Source organism: Grampus griseus (genome assembly GCF_964374135.1).
Source record: "Grampus griseus genome assembly, chromosome: 18".
In the NCBI taxonomy this organism is placed as follows: domain Eukaryota; kingdom Metazoa; phylum Chordata; class Mammalia; order Artiodactyla; family Delphinidae; genus Grampus; species Grampus griseus.
Genome location: NC_139012.1, coordinates 73,000,889 through 73,023,943, shown reverse-complemented (window position 1 = coordinate 73,023,943; position 23,055 = coordinate 73,000,889). Strand labels below are relative to the sequence as shown.

Genomic DNA, 23,055 nt, shown 5'->3' with positions numbered 1-23,055 from the left:
TCTGCGGTTCTTCTCCTTGCTCTCTGCCTCCTGACCTCTCAGCCTCATCTGTGGGCTCCCACTTCCTTTCAAACACACCCCCCTCTCCCCAGAAACTCAACCCCCTTGTAAATGCTGCTGTTTCTCAAGAGATCCACATCCAAACCTCTTCTTTTTTCATAGCTACACATTCCTCCTATGTGAGCTGGTCCATTCTCTCCTGTAACTACTTATCTACACGTAAACCTCTACCTCTGAGCTCTGTCCAGAACTCTGGATACAAATGCCTCCTTCCCTGAATATCAAGGAACCTTGAACAAATACTCAAAAGTAAACCGATTTATCTTTATCTTTTGCCCCCGATAAAAACCTGCTCCTCCTCGTCTCAATCAGTGGTTTCAATATCCCATCAGTCATCCTAGCCAGAAAACTAAGAACCATTTGTCTTAGGATTCCAAATCTTTCTAGCCCCCAACATCCAAACTCTTATCAAGTCATATCAGTTTTACCTCTTAAATACTCCTGCAATCCATCTCTTCCCATAACTCCGACTGCTTACTTTAGGCTCTTTTCCTTACTGGACTTTTTTTTTTTTTTCCCCCTAAAACTGGTTTTCCTATCACCTCTCTCCTGAATCCATTCTCCACACTGGAGCCGGAGGTCTTTCTAAAATCCAAACCCAATAAATGGCACCACTCCATCAGAAATTCTTCAACAGTCAGCCCATGTTGAGGAAAAAATTCTAAACGCTTTGTCATGGTACCAAGTACTTCGAGACCTGGTCTCTCCCACTACATTGCAAGTATTCTGGGATTTAGTCATCAGAATGACCTAGCAAACACAAAGCACTCCAATTTTTCCTTTGCTTTTGTAATGCCATTTGCCTAGAATGGCTCTCCTCAGCCTCTCTCCAGGAAAAGCTTAAGCAACTTTCCTAACACAAGTCAAATGTCACATCGTTCTGGAGGCTTCTCCTAATCTCCCTAGACAGAGTCAGGATCTTTCTTCCAAAGGGTGTGGAGAACGGCATGAGTGGTTGAGATCATGACTGAGATGAGCTAGACCCACGTGGGTTGAAATCCCAGGTTCACATCTTATCAGCTATGCCTTTGGGCAAGGTCTCTAAGGCTGTTTCCTCATCTCTAGATAACAGCAGTGGGATTGCATGCAAAATACGCCAGAGTACCTCCCACAAAGTAAGTATTCAATACACGTCACTGCGATATTACCACGTATCGAGGCTCACAGCAACTTTCACCTCTCTCCCACACTACTGTGATGACACGAATGTGTGCCCACGCAGGACACAGACTATATTCTATCATCTCTCAATTCCCACCACCTGGCATCTATTGCCTGGCACATAATAGGTCCTTAACAAATCTTGAATGAATAAATAAGGTATTTCAAATCCTTATACTGTATACCGTAAGGTCTTGATTTTTTTCTAGTGGTCTTACTAAACCTACTTTTTATCTCCTCCTATGAAACTGCTACTTTAAGTATAGTTTACAGAGGCCAACTTCATTTAATGGAAATAAAAGGAATTTTATAGTGGCCTTATGATGTTTTCTTGTTTTAAAACATACACACACAAAATAAGCCCACAATACATCAATAATTTCCCAACATACCACTGTAAAATGCCAAATTTCTAGGATGGTATTCTACCTATCGAAAAATGTTAAAGGGTAGACAAGGCAGGTTTTCTACATCTGTGTCAGCTTCCTTACCGCCAGGGCCTGAGCAAACTTCAGGTGCTAAGGTGTATTCCAGAGCATTAAGAAAAAGAAAGAAAGAAACAACACGGCGCTTTTCATTCTGAAAAATGGTCCTGAGAAATTCTGAAAAATGTTATAAAAAATAAAATAATTATTACTACCCACTGCTAAAAAAAATGAAATAAAAAGACAAGTCTGTATTTCAAAAACATTAGTGATTTAAAGTTGAACTGAGGTTTCAAATAGAATCAAAATATGTGTCGGCAGTGTTCAGGCTAGTAGGCAGGGGTGGATCTTGACCCTCAATAAATAAAATGCAAAACGCAAAACGGTAAAAATATCAGATACTACCATATAACAGCATGGTATCTTTTCTCTACTTCTACACTTAACCTTTAAACATTAATGCCCTTTGAGTAATTATTAATCAATGGGTTTAATTAATGCAAACACCTCCTAACTACTTCAGAACAAATCTGATCAAATACCTAGAAATAAAGGAGGGAATCAGGGAAAAGGAGAAACGCCTGTTAAAATATAGTTTTTCGGGTCTCCCATCAAACGTGTGCCATACATACGGTTCTGCACCGAGAGGCAGCAACCTGAGGGGGAGAGGCGCCGAAGGCCCGAGGCCCTGCAGCCTGGGCGGCCGCTCCTCCCAGAGACTACGCGGGGCGGTGGCCGGGCCGGGGTGGGGCCAGTTCTGCAACCGGGGCGGGCCAAATGGCGGGGCGGAAAGCCCGAGTCTCACCTCCACTTCCCCTTCCCAGCGCTCAGAACCCAATTCCGCGACCACCCCAGAACCCCCCTCAACACAAAGAGAAAGATTGTCTCTCCCCGCTCGGCTCAAAGTTTATCGGTCTTTCCCAGCTGTCGGGGACGCCGGGCTTTGTAGTTCTCCCGTCCAGGCCGCCCCGCCAAGGCCGCGAGCCCAAGGAGCCGCTGAACTACAATCCCCATCATGCCATGCGCTCCCGCGGCTCTCCCCGTCCCGCACGGCACGCACTGCCTCCCACGGCACGCACTGCCTCCCCCGCCGCGCACAGCCCCCGCCTCTCCCGCGGCGGGAGCAGGGGTGGGGCTGTCAAACCGGATACCCCACCAGCGGCTCTGTAGCTGGCGCCCGTCTCCTTCGGATTCATTACCTAGGTGCCGCAGGTCGACCGACCGTTTTGCTGCGGTCCAGGTGGGGTGGGGGTGGGGCATAGGCCGCCGCCGCCGCGGAGTCCGTTAGTTCGCGACGTGCGTGTAGAGGCGGCGGCGGCGGCGTACGGTTGCCATGGCAGCCGTGGGCCTGTAGGGCGTGGGGCTCGAAGTCAGCTCTGGGGAGGAGCCTGGGAACCCACCCAGGTGCCGGGGCAGGGAGGCACTAGGGTGCGCCTAGGAGCGGAGGGAGACGGTGGCATTGAGGGGGACGGGTGACGAATTGAACTCCGGTGCTGCCGATGAGCCCTGCGTGGCAGCGTCCAATCCCCGTGGCAGGACGCGTGTCCGTTCTCTCGGCGAGCGCGTCGAGCCTGCTCTATTCTGAGACGATGCCTGTGGCGTCAGAGGAAGGAGCGGCGCCAGGGTCTTTAAAGGTCGCTGGTCCAGCCCTTCCCTCGCCGCCTATCCTGGCATCCCCGCGGGCCCTGCCTCGAGGCATGTTTGGAACCTAAGTCACCTCTTTTGAGTTTTTTCACCAGTAAAACCGAATTTGCAATCTCTCACACCTCCTTTCTGCCATTTTCTGTGTAGGATAGAAACGAATCATTTAGTAAAGTGTAATGCATGCGGCCTTTAGGATTATTCGGGAGGCTTGAGAATTTGTAAATGGCATTGATTTCACTTGAACATTGATCTATAATATTTCTTAAATAATCGTATGTGGGCTGGCCATGACCCGTCTCAGAGATGCCGTGAGTCTAAAACCCACTTCTTCGTTCACGCCCTGCCGCTACACTGGGTGGCTGATAACCAGGGGCAACTTAATTGGTCTGATGCTCAACGTTTTAATCTGCAAAATGGAGGTAAGAGCCATTTCACAGTGCTCGTGAGAAATAAAAGCACTGATGCGGATGAAGCATTCTAAAACAAAGCCTGGCATTCAACAGTAACTTTTAAATATTAGTTCTTAGATCCATCGTGATAAGAGCCAGAAGGGTGGGCGCCTGGAGGTGAGGGTGTGGTTTGACTGAAGAGGGAATTTTTCTGTAGTGATAGAAAAGCTCTATATCTTGCTTAGATTTGGGTTCCAAGGGTATATGCATTTGTCAAAACTCATGAAATGCTACACTTGAGATTTGTACATTTCACTGTAGGTAACTTTACCTCAAAAAAAGAACATTAAAATAGCAGCTATTATTATTAGAGCTGTAGACTCTAATAGAGACCACAGACATATTCTAGGTCCAGTCTCCAGAGTGTGCAGGTGAGGAAAATGAGGCATATAGATTGAAGTAAATGGAGGAGGAAAGAGGCATTACTGACCCTGTCATTTTCTAGTAATAAAAGCCTCTTGAGAATTTATGATTGAAAATAGCAAGCTGCTGTGTGTCATCAGTTTTCAGTCGGGGTCACCTTGTCCATAGAGATTTTGTGGAAGGCCAGTGTTCTCTCCAAGACTGCATATGCCTTGGGGGCTTACCATTTCAGGGTCACTTCTGGCTCTGAGCTCTTCTTTTCTCTAAATAGTTAGACTGCCTCACATCTCACCTCCTGCAACGCTTTTTTCTCCTGCTGACACACAATGTGGAAAGCAGACTCTTTCTGGTTGTTCGTATAGCAGACTCTTCTGAAGGTTTGTAGCAACCAAAGCGTTCTGAATGAAAGATGCAAATAACCTAAAATTATAATTCCCTGCTCTTAAAAGTCCTTCAGTATCCCAGCGGCCTTGGTATCCACCGACCCCCATCCTCTTTTAGTATGAACCGCAGCTTCCCACTCTCCATCATCTCTGTGGTCCCATCCCTCCCCTCCTATTTTCTCTCCTTATATAGTACTTTTACTTATCTCTGTCTCCGAATCTATACTTAGGGTCACCTTCCATTCCTAAACTGTTTATCAAAGTATTTTCCTACACACAAAAAAGTGCCTTGCCAAGAGAAACTGTAATGCCAGCTATTAAAGTAATTGTCTTCACCCCAGAATATTTCTGCATATTCTATTTGATTCAGCCCACATTACAGTTACTCAATAAGTAAGCAGCTTACGCACATGATGTGTTTAGGCTACCTACAGAGTGGATTCAATTATGAGAACTATTTAGTATAAGCTAGGAAGCAGTTGATAGTAGCTAGAATCTGATGTCCAAGAGAAAGAAAAGAAACCAAAGTCTTCGTGGTCACAGCTTATATTGTGCAGAAGAAATGACAGCATTCAAACAAGAAAATCCAGAACAAAACCTGAGTATGAAGCAATCACAGAAGCAACACCCGGACCTGTCACCTCTAGCAATTTGGTCACAACTGTGCATATATTTTAAGGCTATAAATAGATTTTCCTTTACTCCTGGGGAAGACCATACTGATCGGCTCCCAGCTGAACACGTTTAGTCAGGGTGACAGGTTCACCTGATCCATCGGTCCTTCACCTGGTTTCCTGTGTTCACAGTCACTTGCACTTGCAAAGCAGCTGGCTGGGGTCGCAGTGCAGCCTACAACCATGAAGAGGTCTCCAAACGCAAGTCCCCAACGCATAACCCTCCTTGTTTTCTGAAGTTGGGATCCCAGAGCCTCCATGCAGCAGGACAAGCCCCTTGAGGAGAGTGGATGACAGCAGCGAAAGGAAACAGCTGCTTTGCAGGAAGCTGAAGGAGGGCAGTCATGCACAGGAAGACCACGAGCCACTGAAGCACAGCCTTAAAAAACAGCGTGGCTCTGGACGGCTGGGAAACTACGGGGACTCCCTGTAAACTTTAGTTGGGTGTTTTCACTGGATACTTTCTACCAGTTGAAGTGATAGTTAAACACACTGTGCAAATTCAAAAGATGGGGCTGAAAGTAATAACAGATTAATCTCCCGAGATAGACAATATGGTGGAGAGCCACCGCCCTCATTAAAGAGACTTTGCAGGAATTCCCTGGCGGTCCAGTGGTGAGGACTCATCGCTTTCACTGCTGTGGCCCGGGTTCTATCCCTGGTCAGGGAACTAAGATCCCACAAGCCACAAGACAGCCAAAAAAAAAAGAGAGAGAGAGAGAGACTCGGCGCTTCTGGTTCAAAGCCAGAAGTTTTCCCTCAGTCCTCAGTCCCCTGGCCTTGGTAGCCTTTGACTTTACCGACCTCCCTCCTTTGTGCCCCGTGACCTTGGTTCTCTTCAAAGCATCGTCACTGCGTTCTTCACCAGCTCTCCTACCTGCTCCTTAGACGTGGGAATGGTTCCCAGCGTTCAGTCCATAGAGCCTGTCCATGTACAAGGCTTCGTCTCGGCCCCGGGCAACACTCAGATTTCCCTCACTGGTTTTGGCCCCCAGGTCCCAGCGCTGCAGCAAGCATGCAGGGGCTTGTTCTACTGTTCTACTGTCCTCTTCACCTGGAATGCTCCCCCCCCACTAAATTCTACCTGTTCCATCAAAACTAACTCAGGCCTTTACATGGAACCTTTCCAGATCGTTCCTGCTCACAATCCTACTCTCCTGCCCTGTACTCACAGTATTTCCCACCTGTGTCACCCCCCGGACAACTAACCATACTGCCTCGTGACAGACCATGTACTGATTACTCGTTGGCTTTTGTCTTTTCTCCTCACTAGCTTTCAAGCTCCTCTGATGTGCATTTCCGGATATTCCCCAAAACATCTTTATAATACCTTTTCTGTAAAAAGGACACACATATTTTTGATTGGTGGTTCCTTAGCTTTTCTCCTTAGGGCAGCCTCCTCTCTGGTGGTCCTCCCCCTTCTAGTACCATACAGGACACTTGCAGCTTCTTAATACATCCTGAACTGGTGGACCCTGACCAATATGGATCGTGAAGTAAAACATATTTCTTGCTGTGAATGTCGGTGGAAAAGAGCCAAGAACACTACCTTAGAGGAGTCGGGGTTCTTAAATCAACAAGCAGGTGTCCTGCGTGTCGAGGGACCCGTCCTGACAGGTAGAGGTGCTGTGCATTTCAGGTCTGCGAAAAGCGAAGACCCAGCTCCTCCGCAGAAGCTGTCTCTGTTGGACCCCAGGCCTACTCTGGCCCCTGAGCCTCACTGCCAATGAGCCTGCAGTGTTCTCCCAGAGCTTGGCCTGAACCCCAAGCTTCGTCTGGAATCTGACCTCTCTCAGAATGTGGACACTCAGCTTTTTCACTTGCTACCCTTGTATTCCTCATTGGCAAGTGGGAGCAAATAGCTAATGATGCAGAAAGCCAGGAAGTGGTACCAGGGGCCTCATAACGTGAATGCAAGGGGAGGATTAAAAAGATTTTCAGGGCAGCAATTTTGTCTCTCTGATGCTGTCTTTTCTTAAAGGTAATGGAGGAGATAATAAGAGAAGGAAATGAAGAAACTGGTACCTGTGTTTCTGTCTTATCCAGCCAAAATGAGGCTTTGCTCTGTTTTATTCACGAACTGTACTTCTGCTTCAGTGCTTCTGTTAGAAGTGAGACTTTCTTTAAAGACCAGCCTCACTTAATCACATATTCCTAATGAAAAGAACTGCTCCCCATTTTAGGGATTCAGAATATTTCCTATGTGTGCCAAAATAAACAGAAAACCTCTTGGCAGTAGCCTGTGGGGATTCTCCTTGCTTGTGATTCTGTATTTCTTTATGCTGATTTAGAAATATGAACAGAAAACTCAGGATTCAAGGTTGTTAAGTGGATTTGTAGCACTCTGGAGTGTTGTGGGTACATAACTCAATGAATGAACCCATAGTCCCCTGTGACAGCTGGAGTCACGGGATTTCTTTGAGCACTGCAGTAAGTCATCGTGAATACTCTGCAAGGTGCTAATACATTCGCAATGCTTCTTTCCCCTAACTATTGTAGGACCTTATATTTAGTAGAAGGACACATAACCAAATGTGCATTACTCGAAAATGTTGGCAAGAGTTACTTCGTTTGTGACAAGCAGAATATATTCTAGCGAATTGAAAAGCACGTCACCTTCTGATTCAGCCACTGAAGCATGTTACGATGTAGGTGGCGTGTCGCAGAGGAAAAGCAGCTTGTGATCAGGTTTTCTATTCTTAGAAGGCAGTCTTGTGGCAAGCAACCCCAGCCATGAAACATTGCAGGTCTGAATGAAAAACGGAACAGTTCAGCTGGGATCCCCTTCCTCCTTCCCATTGCAAGAAAATACAAGCCACTCTAGAGGGACCCTCCCATTCCTGGAATACCTTTTTCCCCCCTGGTTTCCTGTGTCCTGTTCTACTGTGACTATAGAACGGAGAAGGATGGGGTTGGGAGGCGCAATTCCATCTCCTTTTCTGGCTCTTGCTTTTCTGCTACATTTTAGGTCTTCTTTGTGATTTATGTGCATAAATGCTACAACGTCATAAATACTGGCTGCATGAATCATTCCTAAATGGTTAACTACTCAAGCAAACCGTTCATCATCCCATCTCTCCTTGGTATTCTCTGCTTGTATTCACCAGGCTGCCGCCTTCCTTTCTCAAATCTCACCTCAAATTTCATGTTTCCAGAAAATCCTCACTAAGAGCTGTGATAAAGAATTCTAACAGCCCTTACTCAACCTCATCTCTGTCCCTTTTCCCCCCAACTTACCTGTTCCCACTCTCTGAAAGTGAAGTTACAATGACGTGAAGTAGGACAGCAATTACACAAGTTTTGTAAAGTGTCTTCTTGATCTGTGCCAGGATTTACAGCCTCATGGCCAATAAGCATTTCAGTATTGTTTTGTTTTGTTTAACATGTAAAACATACATGAAAAGCATAGAGTTGCGTAACAACAACACCTGGTACCCACCACATCCTGATTTGCATTTTGATTATTTTTCAGATGCATGTTTTTTACTATTACTCTATGTTGTAAGCATTCTATAATATTGTTTTATGGGTTTTCAAGCTTTATATAAATGTTATACTATGCTTTCTTGAGATTGCCTTTTCCTGTTCAAAGTTGTGTTTCTGAGGTTGATCCATGTTTATAAACATAAAGTTAGTTCATTCATTTTATTTATTTGTGTATTATTTCTGGCTGCGTTGGGTCTTTGCTGCTGCGCGCGGGCTTTCTCTAGTTGCGGCGAGTGGGGGCTACTCTTCGTTGTGGTGCGCATGTTTCTCATTGCGGTGGCTTCTCTTGTTGCGGAGCACGGGCTCTAGGCGCACGGGCTTCAGTGGTTGTGGCTCGTGGGCTCTAGAGGGCAGGCTCAGTAGTTGTGGCACACGGGCTTAGCTGCTCTGCGGTATGTGGGATCTTCCCGGACCAGGGCTGGAACCCATGTCCCCTGCACTGGCAGGCGTATTCTTAACCACTGCGCCACCAGGGAAGCCCATTTCATTCATTCTAATTGCTGTAACAATATAATACAGTTCGTCCATTTTCTATTGATGGATATTTAGGTCGTTTTCAACCCTGATGTCTTCAGGCATTCAGGCTGCTATAACAAAAAACCATAGACTGGACGGCATATAAACAACAGAAATTTATTTTTCACAGTTCTGGAAGCTAGGAACCAGCAGATTCGGTGTGAGATTTCTAGTCATGGACGGCTGTCTTCTTGCTGTGTCCTCCCATGGCAGATGGGGAGAGGGAGCCCTCTGGAGTCTCTTTTAAAAGGGCAGTAATCCCTGGGCTTATGAACTGGGGAGATGGGACAGAAACATTCAGTCTATAGCAGTCCACCCTTGGCCATCCAAAATTTATGTTGTACTCACATGTCAACTCAAAAGTGTAAAGTCCAAGATCTCCTCCAAATACCATCTAAATCAGATATGGTGAGACTCAAGGTAAGATTTATCCTGAGGCAAATTCCCCAGCTGTGAGCCTGTGCTTCCAAAATACAAAGTGGTAGGATGGTCACAGGACAGATATTCCCAGTCCAAAGCGGAGAAATGGGAAAGAAGAAAGCAGAGACAGGCCCCACCCCTGTGGCTCCATGCCTCGTTGGTCCCCTCCTTTGAAGCCTAGCTGGAGGCAGCCATGCCCCCGGGGCTCCTACACTCTCTGGGCAGTATGGATGCTGCCACAGTTTGCTGCCCGAGCCACACCTGGGGCAGCCGAGGAGCATCCTGCCTGAGTGCAGGTTGCGGACCAACAAGGACCTACTGTAGAGCACAGGGAACTCTGCTCAATATTATGCAACAACCTAAATGGGAAAAGAATTGAAAAAAGAATAGATACATGTATACCTATAACTGAATCACTTTGCTGTACACCTGGAACTATCACAATATTGTTAATCAACTGTACTCCAATATAAAATAAAAAGTTTAAAAGTTTAAAAGTTTAAAAGTTTAAAAAAATAAATAAATAAATAGAGTTCCCCAAGAGATTCTAATTTGCTGCTGAGCTTGGGACCCACCGCTGTAGAGACTACAAGTCTGTCTACTTGTTCCAGAGACGGAAGCACGTAACCTGAGGATGTCTCAGGTCACTTGGGAAAGCGGTCCAGAAGTTGGACCTCGGACCTCAAAGAGCCTACAGTCCCACCATCACATATGCAGCAGACCTCCTTTCTGGACTGGCACCTCTGGAGGAAAGCATGGGCAATGTGTGTGGTGGGAAAGATGCTAAACACACGGGAGAAGCCTGAACAGTGCAGAGGACACTTTTCCTCATCACTGTTCCTCTATCAAAGGTCTGCTTCTCAGTAACTTACTGCTTCCACAGTAACTCCCCTACATCATAAGGACTGGAAAAGTGAATACATTTATTTTAAAAAAGAAATCTCAGAAAATAAGCAAATATTCTACAAGTGGCCAATCCTATAATTTTTCCCACCGATAATAAGGAAATACTCATGTGTTATTTAATGTTAACTTCTTCCACTCAATTCCAACGCACTTGCAAATTAACATGTTCTGCATGTTTCACTTTAGAGTTAAGCAAATAAGCATAAAATTACAAGTGTCATTTATTTCATATCTATTTTAAGTATTTAGTTTCTAGTAAAAACACAGGTTTAGCTGTTTGGTTGAAATTTCTTAAAGAAATTTCCATTATTGGAAGAAAATATCCAGCAAAAAGCCAGGGTATTACTATAATTAGAACTTTGCCTTTGTGTCTTCATAGGAGACGAAGTAACGCTTCCTCAACTGCTCACTTCTGAATTCCCTTCTCATACCAGAAATGGAGAAACAAAGTAAATAAAATGATTTGATTTTTCAGGATCCCCCTTTAGATGTGGACACCAGATTTTTATACTCTTACGGGTGGGGGGGGACATCCCTACCCTTAAACTGGTCCCATTAGAAACTATCTCAGGCTGAGTTACATTGTCTCGTTTGATCACTTCTCTTACAAGACTTGAAACAATTTGGTTGGAGTAAACTCCTCTTACAAATCCTGGAGATTTAAATACTGAAGAGATTTACCTCTCATCTGAGAAGAGTTTACGGTCCAGAGCAATGGCCTGGAGACAAATACTCCGGCCTCTGTGACCCCACAAAAGCAGTAATTAGGCAGCACCTCATCGTGATGCAGTGAGGGTGCAGAAGATGGAGCAGGGCTACGCTCTGGGGTTTAGGAATGAAACTGGCTTCCTGGAGAGTCAACAGAAGAAATCAGGCAACCTAAAAATATTTAAAGAGCCAGGACGCCCAGGGGAGAATTTCCAACTATTTAAGTGGAAAAGATTAGCATTTGCTAAGTCCGAAAAGGAGATTTTTAATGAAAAACTCAGCAAAGTGCAGACTTGTATGACATCTTTAAAAATAATAATAATAATTAAGATCATACCTATCATACACAGAGTAATCAGAGACTTTATATTTTCTCTACAATGACCTAAGGAAAAGAATCTAAAAACAGACTCTACAGATAACGAGCTGTTCTTTGTCCAGAGTTCGTTAGAATCCAACACCTCTGTCATACAGGCGGCATGTTCCATCTCACCATCTCTCAGGCATAAATCGTGACATGGTCACGATCTCTTCCTCTGGCCTCTAATTACAATTCTGCTCCTTATTCCTTAACATTGTCTACATTTCATATGCTCCTCATATGAATGAGATGCATTGTGTGTTGTGGTTAAACTCTTGGGCACCAGGCCCAGCTGCTTGGCCCAAACTCTCTGGCCTTGGCAATGACTTCCCCACTTTGTGCTTTGGTTTCCTTGGCTGTAAAATGGGAAAGCAGCCTCAGTGGGTTGTCAGGAGAATTAAAGCAGTTACGGGAAGAACGCTTGGGGAAGTGTCCGACACACAGTCGGCACTCAATAAATATTCACTATTGTTATCACCACACTTTGCATTTCCTTAGTGCTTACAAAAAAGATTTAAGATAGACACGTATACTTTAAAAGATGCGTGGTCTAACAAAGGGCTGTTTTCAGATCCTTGGATTTGCTTGCATTGGAAGTCTCCACACACCATTGAATTACACATTTAGAGGATTTTTTTTTTTTTTACATATAATCCTAAAGCCCAGGAAGTATTCTATAATATGATCCCTGATCTCAGCCTGTTTACACTGGTTATTTAAGAAAGAGAATATAGGCTCATGAAACGCTCATTAAAAATCAAAAGCAGCTCGTGATTCTGTATAAAGTGAGTAGTTCAGGCCATAACAGCTACAAAAATATGGAAGAGCAAGAATTCGGAGGGTACAAAGTCTTCACTGTGTACATAAAGTTGACAGAGAATAGCACGTGGAGCACGAAACACAGGTAAGGAAGATGAAGGGATGTTCCCACAGGAGGGACGCCATGAAGATGTGGGCAAGTGAATGGAACTACCCACCTGAAACAGATGGCCTGTGTTTAGAATTAGGTGAGATGGGTTGACAAAGCCACTCCAGGTACAGGCTGCATGGCTGAGGGCTTCAAATGCCAGACTGAAGCGTCTGATTTCGCCCCAGGAGTTCCTGAAATTGTGTTGGTTGGGAAGTGGCCTAAACACAGTTACATGCAAGACAGGTTAATGTGGGGAGAGACCAGAAGCAAGGGGAAACATTGGATGGCTTTTAATAATAATTTAAACATGAGGCAATGAGGTCCTGGACCAAGGTGGGGACCTTGGGAACAGAAAGGGACAGTCATGAAAGGCATGACTGTCCCCCTCACTTCATTCTCGCAGCCAAAGTGTTCCCTAGACTGTGTTACCGGAGCACACCAGGTGCCCCCAGGAAACAATTCTCGCGTCCTGGTGGACCCTCTCGTCCTGATTCTCACCTGCTTCCTCTTGCCCTTCTGTCGTACGTGTGTGTCACATAGATTCCAGACAGTAAGATAAAATCATATTCGTCTTGCTCCCTCTGAAGGTCATATAGTATTTCCCAATTGTGTAGGGTTTTAAAATTATTTTTTATTTGAATTGGTGAATAATTTTTAATTAACAAGTCATTAGTAAGTTAGTAGTTTAAAAGGTTAGAAGAGTATGTACTTTAAATGGATGTAGTTTATTGTACCTAAATTGTTCCTCAATAAAGTTGATAAGGGGCTTCCCTGGTGACGCAGTGGTTAAGAATCCACCCGCCAATGCAGGGGACACGGGTTTGAGCCCTGGTCCGGGAGGATCCCATGCTCGGCCACCACTACCTACGAGTGCGCCTCGTCTTCACGAGGAGAACAAGACTCTTAGCGTATTCTTTGCATCTCCCACAGCTCTTAACACACAACCTCATACAGAGACACTTAGTAAACATTCATTGAGAGAATTAACGTTTCCTATACTCACTATTTTCCTTTTATGTATAAAAAAGGAAAATAGTGCAATGCTCATAGTGTCTCTTTTTCAGAGAGACTCTGAGTTTTTCTTAGATTCTCAGCCTGTTTTTCAAGCACAAAGGGATTCACGACTGCGTCAATCATATTCTCCAACTTGTGCGCGCACCAAACACACCCCACCTGTCACTGCACAAACAGAAATCTCCTCTAGGATTGCGTCTGCTGGGGGGCAACAGGCAAGTGGTTGGCGCTTTTCACTTTTTCTGGAGGGAGGGCTAGCTCTGATAGTTTCAGTTCTCTGAAAAATGAATCCAAAACAATAAAACAGGCTGAATGTTGTCCTCCAGTAGAAGAAAGGAAAGCAAACCCTACTACAGGTAAATGGAAATCTTCAAATAGACCCATGACGCATCGCTGAGACATTCTTGAGATAATGGCTTTAGTTAGACGGGGGCCACAAATCTTTACGTTTCTTCATTCGCCTGGCAGGACTAATGAGATTTTATGGCGGGCAAAACTGTTTATCCCTTGGGTGACATTGGCAAGAACAACTATATCTTTATCAACCAAGAGTGTCCTGCACTACAGCTTCCTTCCTCACAAAAGACTGCCCCAGACGAGATCACAATGTTTACTGCACCTAAGAACCTCATTTCTTCGCGTTAACGCTCCACCCGTCCCCTTGGGTCGGCTGGATCTACTCATTCCTTCCTACGGTCACATTATTCCATAAAAGAGGCTGGCAGAAGACATGGAAAAAAGCAAAGAGAAGAAAAGAAAGTTTCCTAAGCGACCTGGGAAGAGATGCAGGGCTGACGGCTGTGCATCTGGAATATGATATGCACCCCATGGGCCATTAGGAAGAGAGCTGCCTGCGGTACCGTCACGCTAAACAGGCAGGGCCGGCTCTGCTCCCGTCAGCCGTGTGTGGGAATAAGAGGAGGGTGGCTGCTCCTCCAGCCTGGGACAAGGATTGGGCCGCTCTTTAGAGGCTCCATGTTGCCCACGAGAGGCTGCAATGTCTTTTCTCAGCACTTCAGTAGCACAAACTCACGTATTTGACAACTGCCCTCATACACTCCTATGATGACATGTCCATTCTCCCTTTGGAAAGAGTCCCCAGTTCTCACACCAAAGAGATCTGGAGAAATGGCTCAGCAAAAGTCAGTGAACAGCTTCTAGATCTGGGTAAGATGGAGTAAGCTCTCTCTCTCTACCCTGGCTCACCCACTGAATTCCAGGACAGAATGCAGGGGCAGCTATCTGCGGACCAAGCAGGTTGATGGGGAGAGAAAACATGAATTCCTAGTACCATCAGCTTGTCTGCGGATCCACCATTTTCCCCCTGGAATTCCCTGGAAGGGACGCAAGGCAGCCTGAAGCCCAGAAGTGGGACCGAGAACACTCCAGCAGAAATCTTCTAGTTCAGCCTCCAGGTGTGAGAAAGGAGTCTTCTGGCTGTGTAGACAGCAGTGTAAGTTCACAGCCTCGGGAGCTTCCTGCGTGAAATCTGAAACCGGCCCCTATACAGAGAGGGCAGGGAGAGACAGAGGAAAGAAGCTGACTCCTCCAGATCGGTAGGTGGCAGGTTTAATAAGCAAGGGGACTTACATAAGATGCTCACCTTGAGCGGCCGCAAGACAAACGCATCACTGTACCCACCCGCCAGACTCTTAAAAGATTATCAGAAGCCCTACCGGGGTCCAGTCACGTATACTGTCCAGATGGTCTCAACAACACCTGACTCCCAAGGCTGTGTCCTTGGAACAGCTCCCACTGCAGGAATGGTGGGAAGAATGTACATTCAGGGGAGGGGAGGGGGTTAGGAGCCTCTGCCTGCCCCGGTCCAGCTCGTGGGTCAACTGGAGGTCACATCCTCTCCATCACCTCCTCTAATAAACATGAAAGGCACGCAGCATGGAGAATGCTGGGGAAGGGGACACTTCCTCTCCAATTAAAGGAGGGGTGGTCCCAAGAGTATGGTTTTCCCTCTCTCAGTGCCCCCACCATTTGGCCCTGGACACGGGCAGAGTCACAAGAATGGCACAGGAGAACAGGGAAAATAAAAGCCCAGCTTTCTGGATGGACAACCAAAAAGGGAAACCCCAGGAAACTGGAAAATACCAGGGAGATTATAGAGAGAAAGGCGTTTGGGAAAACAAACCATAACATTATATGCTAAATTCTGGGCTCACCGCCACGCCACGCGCGCTTGGATTTGATCACAAACAGCGTAACAAAGACCCAGAACTGAATTAACAGATACGTCACCATCTAGGTCCCAGCCCGACCATGAGATGGTGGGCATTCAGGAGAAAAGTGAAGAGCACTGCAAAGACTTTGAAAGTGGGACTGACATCCACAGCACAACCCACAGAAATCCGGTCAGACCTTGCAGACTGAGCCCAACTGTGTCGATCGTCTGCTTAAAACAGCAACAACAACAACATTCCCTACCCGACTTAAACAAGACCCAGTATCTCATAATACTCAAAATGTCTGTGATATGATCCAAAAATGTTTGGCATATGAACCAGGAAAATCTCAACTCACATGGGAAACCGCAACCAATGGGTATCAGTGCCAAGATGACACAGATGCGAAAGTTATCTGACAAAGACGTTAAAGCGACAATTACAAAAATGCTCCGAGAAGTAAAAACAAATACTCTAGAAAGCCTCAGCAAAAAAAAAAAAAAAAAAAAAAAAATACGAGATGACCCAAATAGATATTTTAGAACTGAAAATACATTAACAAAAATGTAAACTTCACTGAATGGGTTAAAAAACAGAATGGAGATAACAGAGGGAAAAGTTGATCAACTTGAAGATTGAGCAATAGAAATTATCCAGTCTTAATAATGAATATATATATATATAACTGAATCAGTTTACTGTACACTTCACCTGAAACTAACATAACACTGTAAATCAACTATATTTCAATAAAAAACATTTTTTAAAGACAGGAAAAAATAAAATAAAAAACTGAAAAGAGAGAGAGCATGAAGATTGAAAACAAAAACGAACAGCGCTTCAGAGTCCTATGGAACAATTCCAAAAAGTCTAATATTTGTGGCATTAGAGTCCCAGAGGATAGGAAAAAGAGTATGATGTAGAAAAACAGATGAAAAATAGACTGAAAACTTCCCAAATTTATCAAAAGGCATAAACCAATAGATTGCAGAATCTCAGCAGACCCCAAACAGGATAAACCCAAGAAATCCATGCCCAGACACATCATGATTAACTGCTGAAAAAAGCACTCAGAGAAAAACAACATATTATGTTGGAACAACAGTGGAACAACTGGAATTCTCATCTGAAACAACTAGAGGAGAGAAAGTAGTTGAACAACAGTGTTTATGTGCAGAAAGAAAAAAAAAACTGTCATCCTGGAATCCTATATTCTAAGAAAATATCCTTCAGGAATGAAGGTGAAATGAAAACCTTCTCAGGTGAATGAAAAATAAGAGAATTCATCAGACGCAGACTTGCTCTGGAAGAATTGCTAAAGGGCTAAAGAAAGATCTTCAGACAAAATCACCCTGTGTGAAAGAAGCCAGACTCAAAAGGTTATGCACTATAATGATCTCATGTACATGAGGCTCTCAGAGAGACAAAGCTATGATGATGGAGAACCGATCAGTGGTTGCTAGGAGCCAGGGGTGGGATGAGGGTGTGAGTAAATGGGATAGCAGGAGAGAATTTTGGAAGGACCAGGCTGGCTGTATCCTGACTGTGATGGTGGTACATGCAGTAAAATGCGTGGGACTCTGCAGACACATACATACAAAGTCAATACTGCTCCATATTAATTTCTTTTAAAAAGTCAACAGGGCTTCCCTGGTGGCGCAGTGGTTGAGAGTCCACCTACTGATGCAGGGGACACGGGTTCGTGCCGCGGAGCGGCTGGGTCCGTGAGCCGTGGCCGCTGAGCCTGCGCGTCCGGAGCCTGTGCTCCGCATTGGGAGAGGTCACAACAGTGAGAGGCCCGCGTACCGCAAAAACAAACAAACAAAAAAATTGGCATTGTCATCATAGGTGGTCCTTAATAAAATGCAGATTTTAAAATAAATAAAAAATAAAAAGTCAACAAACAGAGATGTTGCTCCTTAAGAACCGCCTGGTCTTTGAATAATACTTGAGGGTTCACCACCTCCCTTGGACGCCCGCTTGCAAGGGCAATCGATCAGGCCATGGCCATGGTCAAGGTCAGGCTGTTTCTGCTGCCCTTGAGTGCAGCCGATAGCTGGATTTACCCTCCCCACCTGCCTGGCTACCAGTTCCAGGGAAGAGTGTATCACATGCTTGAACTGGGCAGTGAATAAGAAGGCAGGAGTCATTCTGACAGCGTTAGAGTTCTACAAAAACTGTAAAGCTGACCTCCCCCCATTCCTGCCCCCAAACAAGAAAAAACCCACTGGACTCATCAGCATCACGGCGTATGGATCTATATGACCCCTCATCGTTGGAGCACAGGCTTCTGGGGCTGCTTCTTAGCAGCTGCACCCACAGAAGTGCAGCAAAACCCCGCGGGTCCCGGAGCCCCTCCCCCACTGCACCACTGCGGTGTGACGGGTAGAGTATTTCTCTTACGACACACGCCCTTTCAGCCAAAGTAATGATCCTCCTTTTGTGTTCGGTGGTTGGTATCACAATTTTTGCCTTTGACAGACCCATCTGAGGAAGAGGAAATCTGCACGTCTGCAGGGGGAGAAGTAAGATGAAAGCAAAGTCTTGAGCACCTTGTGGATACCACATTGTTTAAAAGTTGTCTTAATGTGACTCTCTCCTCCTAAGGCAGGAATGGTGCTTTCCTCGGTCTTGCGTCTCCAGTGATGGACACGGTGACAGACAGAGGCGCTCGCATCAACGTGGGCTGCAAGCTGGTGATGGATACAAACGTGATGGAATAAATGGGCTTGCGTGGCTGATAGAGGACAAGTCCTGCAAACAGGTGCCGAGCTCCCCCGTCCAACCCTGTCTCTTGCCACTGATGAGAGGTGATGGGCAGTGGTGATCCGGTGGCCTAGGAGAGACAAGGGTCTAACAGAGGGGAGGCAGGAGAATCGGACCACAGCAGGTGACTCACCGTCCAGCCCCAGGCACTGGCATGAGCTGCCCCCTCTGGGTCGAGGAGGAAGGAAATAAGCAGCAGAAAACAGCGGATAAGGTGCACTAAGTCAACGTGCAAACCCCACCGTCCTCTAAAGCATGTTCTGTTCCCTGGATGGGCCTTCAAAGTGTGGCCCGTCTTCAAATATGGTTAAGAAACACTCCGTCCTGTGTCTCCTTCTTAAAGATTTATGATACATATTTGCTGGATTAACTCCTCTGAAAAGTCCCACCATAAAGAAGTATGTTGCACTTTTTGAAAGATTTAATTGTGGTATCATTAGCACAGGCGCACACCTTAAGTGTTCAGGTGAATGAGTTTCAAAAGTTGAATGAATCTACCACCACCCAAAACAAGATACAAGACGCTTCCATCACCCCAGGAAGTCTCCTCGTTCTAGTCCATCCCCTCTCCTGGTCCAGCCGTGAACAGTGTCTGACTTCTCATCATTACCATAGTCTGGCTTTGCTACTTCTTAGACTTCACAAAAGTCGAACCATGTTGCATGGATTTATTTCTCTGTGTGTGGGTGGCTGGTCTGGCTTCTTTTGCTCAGCGTGAGATCTCTTACTCTCACCAAAGCTATTGTGTCTATCAGCTCATCCTCTTTTTTGTAATTGCTGAGCTGTATTCCATTGTGTATGGATAAATACATATATCTCATGATCTGCTTATCCACCCTCCTTTTGACAGAAATTGGATTGTTTCCGGGCCTTGCCTATTATGAATAATGCAGGTATGAACATTCTTGTGCAAGTTCTTCTGTGGTCATATGCTTTCATTTTTCGTGGATAAATACTTAAGAGAGAAATGACTGGGTCATAGGGCAGATATATTTAACTTCATAAAAACTGCCAAAACGGTTCTCCAAAGTGGTTGCACCTGTTTCACTTTTTAAACTTAGTATTTCCTGCATTCATTTGACAACAGAACCCTACACATCTATAGAATGAGCAGGTACGATTAGACAGCTTTTAAGATTCCTCCCAGCTTTACACTATGAGAAAATGGCCAAGGCATCAGAAGTGTAATTGTTTTGTCTTCTCTGTGTATACACACACACACACACATATATATATATATATATATATTTTTTTTTTTTTTTTTTTTTGCGGTACGCAGGCCTCTGACCGTTGTGGCCTCTCCCGTTGCGGAGCACAGGCTCCGGATGCGCAGGCTCAGCGGCCATGGCTCACGGGCCCAGCCGCTCCGCGGCATGTGGGATCTTCCCAGACCGGGGCACGAACCCACGTCCCCTGCATCGGCAGGCGGACTCTCAACCACTGCGCCACCAGGGAAGCCCTCTGTGTATATCTTATAGACAAAAGCAAATGAAGTGAAACCAGAAGGACCAGAAAGACCTAAAAAGGTTGGGAGTAGGAAGACAGAAGGCAGCCTTGAGTCCAGGGGGTGGGGGAAGAGATGCCAGCAGGCAGCCATGTGGATGGAGGCATGAAAAAGCCAGAAGGAAGCTGAGATGCCAAAGTTAAAACGATTAAAGCAGAGACAATGGTGTACCAAGACTCCCACAGTGTTTAAGAAGTTTCTCTGCTCTGGGGACATCAATAATGACAAGATATTAATAAAACTCTCCAACATCACTTTTTCTAAAAGGGAGAAATGAGTAGACAATTTGGGGTAAAAGCAAAAATAAGGTACTGGATAATTTTATTCATTCCAACTCCACTTATTAAGAATTTAAGCTTATAAAGACATTCCTGTAGGGGTATAATTCTTCACGGATCTTTCAAATTCCTGCACATCTTGAGCAGAGAAACTGACTGCCATTTGTTCTGGACTATCTTTTGAAGGATGTTTATGTAATGACCAGCCTTGATAAAGAGAGACAGTGTCTCCCTCTGGAGCAAAATGCAGGTTTGCTCACATCCTTGTAAGATAGGGATAATGTCTATCGCTGAAGCAAAGGGCATTATATGCCTACTGCTTTTTATAAAAGATTCAGGTTCCCTAAACTCAGGATTCCTCTCCTGAAATGCAACCCACTGCAGGAGCAGGTATAATGCAGCCCTCTTTGCAATGCCCTCTGGGAATTGAGGGTTGAGAGATCGGTACCCCAAATGTGCTGATAGTCTCTACCGCTACGGCTGTGAATAATAAACAGCCTTCCCTGACCCAGGAGTCTCCTGCCTTTACTGTATCCATGAAACTGTAGCCGCTAACTTGTTAGTGTGCAAGTGGGGAGGCTCAGTCTCTTCCAACTTCTCGACAATTATGTGTGAACTTCTTGAACGATAATAGCAGAAATCCTTCCCTCCACGCTTTTCCAAAGTTTAATTTGTGAGCAAGGGGAATGAATTCTAAAACCAGGAGATTTTTAAAAAACAGACTTCAAGAAATTTAAAATTTCTCAATACACTGTTAATTTCTAAACCTGGGCCCTGGGGCAAGTACTTTCCTGCCTGTTTTAGAAAGTTGGCACCATTTGGGAAAAGATATTCCCTTCATCCTAAGAACCGACACAGTAAAACTTCTCTCTCAGATTCTGTACCACAAAGAAAAGAATCACACTCAGCCTCAGCTGCCCAGCTCACTAGTGTCGCCCAAGGGCAAGGGCCTCTCCTGCTTCTCCAGTTTCAGAGGCTGACTGGTTCACGGCTCCCCAGGAGCCCCTGAGGAGGGCATATTTCCTTCATGGTTTTTGAAAGGGAGAGGACAAGTGCCTGTCCACACTGCAAACAGTCAGAGAAACCTTAAACTAATCTCCAGCCAGAAAGCAGAGGGTCAGTGGCAGGGCGCCCACCCATCCAACTCGCCAGGAACGATCCCGCTTCACACATGTTCCCCGCGTGGACAGTAAATTGGTCATCCTGGTCAAAGGATCCAGGGAGCCCCTTCACCCCTCAAGTCCAAGCTCCAAGCACACGCGTCGCCTCCTCTTACGTTCGTCACCTCACTGAATCACCTGTGGAAGCGATTGAGGGCATATGAGTGTTCCCCACACATGCCAGCATCTTCACATGAATGTCATCACCTCTAAAATCGTGACCTTCCCTCACCCCTTTCTATGCAGGACCAGCACGTCACCCATCTGGGGGGGCAAGCCCCACCCCCACTTGGAAATCAGTGTTCCCCTTCATCATCAGCATTCACCCTCATCTTCAACTGTTGAACCGGATAATTTCTCGAGATTCCTTCCAGATCTGATATCTATCGTTCAGTGTTCCCCATTCACTTATTCATTCTCCTCAAAATATGCACGTCCCCCAGAATTGACAGTGACCCTTCCCCTTCTAATCCAACCCCCTGAAGTGATCAATTTACAAGTCTATTTACTCCTGAATGGTTTCCGAGGTATACTTTCTGTCTGTATGCCACAGAGGCAGTGTGCTTCATAAGCTCCGTAAAGGCCTACATTTCAGATCGGATGGGCTTTTCCCCTCCCTCCTCCTCCTTGCCCTTTATTCGAGGATGTGTGTGTGTGTGTGCACGTGCGCACACATGCAGTTTGCTACTGGTCCTTCATCTTCTTATGCCTGGCAAACTATTCCAGCGTGGTATGCTTAGGGCTCTGCGTGGAATACGCACTCTGTTCTACACGCTGCAGTCCACACAGCGCACCATTCTGCTCAGGCTGCCGTAACAAAATACTACAGACTGGGGGCAATAGAAACTTATTTTCTAAACAACAGAAACTTATTTTCTAAACAACAGAAACTTATTTCCTCACGGTTCTAGAGACTAGAAATCCAAGATCAAGGTGCGAGCAGGGTTGGGGTCTGCTGAGACCTCTCTTCCTGGCTTGCAGACGGCTGACTTCTCCCTGTGTCCTCACATGGCCTTTCTTCTATGAGGGAGGGCGAGCCCTCTGGTGTCTCTTCCCCTTTTCATAAGGACACCTATCCTATCGAATTAGGGCCCCATCCTTATGACCTATTTTAACCTTACCTCCTGAAAAGTCCCATTTCCAAATACAGTCACATGACAGTTAGGACTTCAACGTATAAATTGGGGGAGACAGAGTTTTGTCCATAACAATAGGATACAAAGCATATGTGAAACATTAGATAATTACAGAGTGGCAGAGCTAACAGTAAAGGTCACACTGAAGGCAGAATGCTAGCTGTTATTGGTAGAAACAAGGAACAGAGTGCAAAGGTATGGGTCATTTTGTTTATATTTTAAATAAGCTCTTCTTTTAGCGGATGTGTGAATGTCTTGCTTACTCACCTTTAGTGGCCGTTGAGAAATACAACTGCTAACTTTCTAAGCACAATACGTTTCACAAAAAGGGCAGGCTCAGTTGATATTTTCACACACTCCCATGCATGACAGAAGGGGGATATGTGACTTTAACATTAAATGCAGGGACTTCCCTGGCGGTCCAGTGGTTAAGGCTCTGCACTTCCACCGCAGGGGGCACGGGTTCGATCCCTGGTCGGGGAACGAAGATCCCACATGCCGAGTGGTGCAAAAAAAAAAACATTAAATGCAAAGAGGCAGATAAGTCATTAATGGCT

At 45.5% G+C, this 23,055-nt stretch overlaps 1 protein-coding gene across 1 annotated transcript in view; it reads right to left on the bottom strand.

Moving 5' to 3' along the window:
- KATNAL1 (katanin catalytic subunit A1 like 1) overlaps positions 1-2,507 on the bottom strand; it is a 72,185-nt gene extending 69,678 nt beyond the window's left edge. Inside the window, exon 1 of the mRNA XM_082675663.1 lies at positions 2,452-2,507. The gene's annotated coding sequence lies outside the window, so the exon portion shown is untranslated. The remainder of the gene's footprint in view (positions 1-2,451) is intronic.
- Positions 2,508-23,055: the final 20,548 nt, after the last annotated feature.